Genomic DNA, 6000 nt, shown 5'->3' with positions numbered 1-6000 from the left:
CCTCATCTGCTTATAATATCGATTTCTAACGCAGCATCCGCCAAATTTTCTCGGTGTAAGGAAATTTCAATATTCTCACCATTGTCGCCATTCTCATCGAATAGCTCCTACTCATGGTCCTAGGACGTAAACAGTCTTTCAACATAGGTGAGTAGGCGACCAATCAGGACTGAGAATTGATTGGCTTCCGGGCTGTGACGTCGGCCAATCGGGATCCTTCTGACGATATAATAACGTGTCGACTTGATGCTCGGCCCTTGATACTGCGAGACAGATTGGAAGTAGAGACATCCACCTGCAGGATCACCGGCAACATCTCACCAAACCTCGCAGAATCCATACATGTAAGTACAACATTACAGCACGCTAATTTATGTTATGTGGAATTATTTAAATATTTCGAAGTTTAACGTTTTGTACTTTGCATAAAATATGCACAAAAAGTTTTTGCTCTTCTTGGAACCCAATCCATAAATGTGATATCTGTTTTTGACAGTATATAGACGACTAGGTATTATTATAACAGGATGGAATAACTTTCTTTACGATATATTTTCTGCTCCGGTTGCTTTCACCAATTCTTCTTACGATCGTTAAAGTACGATGCCGGACTTACGCAAAAGTACTTTACGCCACTGATATTACAGTTTCATTGCTACTTGAAGACTTGTTTGCGGTAGGCTTTATTACGCAGTGCGTAAGTAATGACGAGAAAGACATCTGGCCTTCCTTGTCTTATTAACACCTAATCTTTGATGAATCCATTTTCATTTGATGTTGACATAGTCGTTGATAAGATGTCGTGTGTTATGACATACATATATTATCGCATTCACTAAATCATCAGACCATATTACCACCAATAAAGACGAATCTGCAAGGAAGGCTTCAGAAATGAGTTCCGCGTATACGACTATCAGACATGTCATGGCATCTTGTATATGGTAACTGATGGAACTATAAAATAGATATTGCAATTGTTGGCGGGATGAATGGGTATAATGTAACGAGCACACGTTGATATACTGAGATTGTAAAGTTGCGATAAAAGACAGGTAAAATACTTCTTAAATAGTGTTGTATTTCCATTACTTCTTAAATTAATAGTAATTGGGAAATTGGGTAATTGGGAATTTTAACCATGTCTTTAAAAATTCAATTCCTTTTCAAACTCAAAATGTATTGTGGATATTAACAATTCGGACATGATAATTACATAAACTAATCACCCTAAATGCAATTATTCGTCTGAATCTGTTCAACGTCTACACACTGACCTAAAACTGACGCAAGATACATCCCATACATGTTCGTATAATTTCGCATCTGATTAAAATGTTGTTGTTTCAATGTTAAGCAACAACACTGCACAAGCTTCGACCATGTCTTCTGGAAGAAAATTATTGTCAGCTGAACACAGGGATACGAGTAAAGAAAAAATTGTATAGATTCATGGTTACACAGGACAATCCGTAAGTCAGCCACATTCAATAATGTCACTTTCGATATGAACTTCTGAAAATGGTTATGACAAATGGCACTATGGTACTGGTTTTGGGAAACCAAGATCAAATTCATTAAATGGTGTTTGAATAATGGTTGCTTCTAATACTCAGCAACATGTTAAGTTTTAATTCGTGCTGATTTGTCATTTTTTCAGCTGAAATGAAGATCTTTTGCTCTTGCAATAACTGTATTCATAACTAAATTCATAACTAGTTTTCTTCAAAGGAGAAATAGAAACACACAAGGTGAAAGCATGTACGGAAGAGCATTATGTTTTGCCCACGTCTGCATGGTACTTTAACCACCTTGTGGCAATATTGTCAATAGCAGGACAACAACGCGCTTCAAACACTGTAACCATTTGTGGAATCGAACTTACCATTATCTCTAGTAATATATTATTCCATCACCGATCATGACCACAACTTGGGATAGTATCTTTTACATGTCTTCATCTTAACAATCCTATAGGAAATTCATAATCTGCGTACGTAAGATGCCATAGACGCAATCTGCGTAAAGTGATTTTCGATATTGAGAGCAGATTGCAGCAGTTCCCATTGAGCATAAATACGATCTATTATGAAAGTGTGTGGGCAAGTGCTTGGAAAGAGGTGTGGGGTTGCGTGTGTGTAGGTAATTGCTATAAAGCATCACCATTTAAAAGAAACTTGTACTGAAAATAGCATCCGAACATATATTAGTTAGTCTTGAATTAAAATTGTCCTAGGTTATACCGGAAAGAACACGTATGTCACATGCCGAAACAGGATTAATAACTCTACAAAGTTATATTATGCCATGTGAAATTACACAAGGACGTCTCCCGCCGGCCAACGTTGACAACGTAATGCGCGATGCCACATTGTTTCATTATTGTAGTAGAGGAAATTATGTTATTATCGGACATACCATCGCCTGGCGTCAGGCATAATGGCTGTATGGAGGAGTGACGTAAGGAAGGTGATACAACGTCTCATTTGCTGTAGTCGATCACACTTTCCACAATACTTCCCTCGTCTTCAGCAACATTAGACGCCACATGGGTATTGGTGTAAGCGTTCTTATTGCCTGCACTGAATATTACTCTATTCTCCAGTACACCTGATACGATTGCAGTACCAAGGGGAGTATGCATGTCATACTGTGTCCATTAAAACATCCACCTATACATGTTACACCGTTTTCTTTATGGCAATATGCTTGAATTATTTAACATGTTGCTTCTCAGATTTCATATGCTGTGAGGATGATAGACGAATAAATCTGAATTCTTTAATTCAACCAACCTGCTATTAAGTCCAGACTGTCGCATATACATCTGTTTTGGGAGCCTGTCCTTGGACTGTAATTTAACAGGTAGACCATTCCTTTCAGAATGACATATATCAGTGGTGTAGCAGCATGACACCCACCTTGTGTTCAATAGGCTTAGCATAAGAAGCATTCTGTCAATCTTTGATAAAGGTAAGGTGTGTAACTCATACATCCCGGGTTTGAATCCAATATTGGTACAATGAGCGACGTCCGATTTCTTTTGACACGGTCCTGATATTTCACGAGCTTGCTAAACAGTGAAGGCCAATACAGGAGAAAAATCAGTACACAGGCAGATGGCATTTGACTTGAACGCAAGGTGACAGAGACGATCATGTGAATAGATCACTGATAACCAGTCAGGACACCAGGTGTGAGCGAATATGATCCTCCACACATCACACACGCACGCACGGATGCGCGCACACACACACACACACACACACACACACACACACACACACACACCGGCCCTTCATATGGCTATCTTTGTTTGTGTTCACAATGTGTTCTGAGAACTCCAAATATTAATGTCATTTCCTCACATTGTCCTTGTCTCGGGATAATGTAGCACAGCACTTAAACGATATAAGAATAAGAAACAGTCATACAAACGACGTATTCTGTATCGACCCCAGACATCCCCAAAGTGGCTTGGGGGATGAAGTATTCAGTGATCCATGGTCAGAGAAAAGATGGCTGTCCAATAGGCAGTTAAAGTACAAGTCTCTTGTGTAGGACTCCATATAATCAAATATGCGTATCACACACCTAAAGTACTATCGGAAATAGAAACAAAGTGTTTTTAGGCTGTTACTCTGTATCCCTCAAATTTACACACCTGGAAATAGGATACAGCGAAGTATCATGCTTCGGCCTAACTGGGCATTTAGTGAGTTGCGTAAGAGGATATCCAGAAAAGCACGTTTACTCGTAAGATCGGGCAAAAATACGAATGACTTCTGAAAACAGTAGATCAGACAATAAATGGCAACTTCGTCTCTCAGCCAGGTGTAACAACGGACCGTCGACTCACCTGGCATGAAATGCATGCGCTTCCTACTGGCACAAGGGGTCATCTCAAAGATACTTTGTGCTTTTTCATGTGTGTTGAATTTGTCTCCCCCATTGATTAACATCTTAAGTGTCTTTCATTCACGAAGTTCGAGTTAAGATATGTAAAAGCGTATCTGCTGCCAATAGGAAAGCATCGTATTAAATGTCTCAAACTATATAGGTGGCATGACCACCCGGAGATCGACAGGACTGGATATTGTTTTATATGTTAGGACATGCCGTGTATTTCCCTACTAATATTTCCCTATGGGATTATTATAACGCAGTTAATGTCTCTATCTCCCAGCTCGACCCCAGCCATCATCAGCTTCACCTGTCCTGGTGTTTGCTTATGAGACGACCCCACTGTCTGTTTCCTTTTATAGAGATAGTGAGACTCTCTGGTTGCTACGTCCTTAGCAGAGCATAAGGCCATGCTCTTTTCCCAAAAAAGTAGATTTGGACTTATGAAAAGATACGTATTGGTCATTTCTGTACTCACATTTCCTGTCTCCCTACCACTGGGACTGTAGTAAGACGAACCTATTTAAACAGCTATTAGTCCACTTAACTTGTAGAGATAAACGTGGAAAAAGTTGTTTTTTTCTCTCTTTCCGACAGTACTATAGCACATGTAACGCCAAATAATATTTAACTGCACCTACTGCATACGTGTATATCGTTTTTCAAGACTATCAACATTACTTCGCATTTGAATAAACTATAAAAATCAACGTCACAGTGCTATTTTCAAATACGTAGTAATACAGATTCCACTGCGCACTAAACCAAGACACTAATTACCATCAAACACATAAATAAATATTACCAGAAATGAAATGAACATAATTTAGCTGCCACTGTCAGATCTAAGACATGTGAAAAATCAGAAAGTAATTAGAGGCGTTGCCCCGTCTGCCTTTAACGGTATAATTTGTCCGGTTTCATATTTAAGCTAAGCATGCTAATTATCCTGCCTGCCATAAATACAAAACTCTCTATAAATACGAAACGTGTACCTTACGCCGACATAGGATCGATTTCCTAAATATCCCAAGACAGCTGTCATTTCTTTATTCCTCACAAAATATATCATGAATGTCAATCCACAAGAACTTTATTATGAAAAAAGTTAATTTGAAAAAAATGAGAAATGGTCTCACTGAATAACATCATTAACTTGAAGTTATCAGACATACAGAGAACAATCTGAAACAAGATGGCATTACAGTTCGTGTGAGCCTAGTCACTCTTAATAAAAGAACTGAAATTTACGGAACCATATTTCAGTAAGTGCGCAGTCTGAAGGCAGCATGGTCCACCGTCTGCGGCATAGAGAGGGAATATTAGAATAGCACTGTCTTCGTGTGACCCTTTGCTATATTGCTACTTGAACCGACACCCAGACCACATCAATCTTCGGCTGCTGTGCGGTTTTGTTAGAATTTGAGACCGGCTCATAGCAAGTGATTATTTGTTATGGTTACAAGGGAATAAAGCCGTCATCCTTGACGCCTCGAACATATGATCAATTGCAGCCTTTACATTATATCACAGATGGCGTTGGATGGCAGACCTCCAACTTATAGATTATGTGTTTAGGATAGGATACCTGCCGTAAAATTATTAACTGTAATTTTAGATTTTGGTAGCTGAGATGCAATGACAAATTTCTTATGAGTATGTGGACGATTTTGCCGTTTCCCAGAGAGTGACACGTGACAGTGTCTGTTTAATATGTGAACTAGACTGTTTGCATTTGCCTAAAGGTTTGCGATCACATCTACGTGTCCTATTCCAACAATAAGATCTAGTATTTCTACGCAGTGATTCTCAGGAAATGCATATTCACCAGGTAAACAAACAATCTCTGACTAAAGTTACGTATGGGGTTTTATACGTAAATGTTGATAAATCAAAGAATCGCATACTTAAATATCACATATTAATGAATACTACTACTAATAATAATAATGCGAATTTTTGCGTCTAGAATCCAACGTGATGTTGCTGTCCGGCGTTACATCACTTCCCCTGACGAAATTCCACCTGCAAAGCTGCTACTAAGCGCAAAGCGTGACCGTATGGGTCCGTACATCCGCTTTTCAGGTACCCGTTTTA

The 6000-nt window shown here is 39.0% G+C and overlaps 1 protein-coding gene across 1 annotated transcript in view; it reads left to right on the top strand.

Moving 5' to 3' along the window:
- Positions 1 to 225: 225 nt before the first annotated feature.
- Positions 226 to 6000, top strand: part of LOC137298345 (uncharacterized) — a 31597-nt gene continuing 25822 nt past the window's right edge. The window contains exon 1 of the mRNA XM_067830562.1: positions 226 to 344. The gene's annotated coding sequence lies outside the window, so the exon portion shown is untranslated. The remainder of the gene's footprint in view (positions 345 to 6000) is intronic.

Source organism: Haliotis asinina, chromosome 10 (genome assembly GCF_037392515.1).
Source record: "Haliotis asinina isolate JCU_RB_2024 chromosome 10, JCU_Hal_asi_v2, whole genome shotgun sequence".
Lineage (NCBI taxonomy): Eukaryota > Metazoa > Mollusca > Gastropoda > Lepetellida > Haliotidae > Haliotis > Haliotis asinina.
Note: the sequence above shows the minus strand (reverse complement) of the source record. Positions and strands in the feature narration are given on the sequence as shown.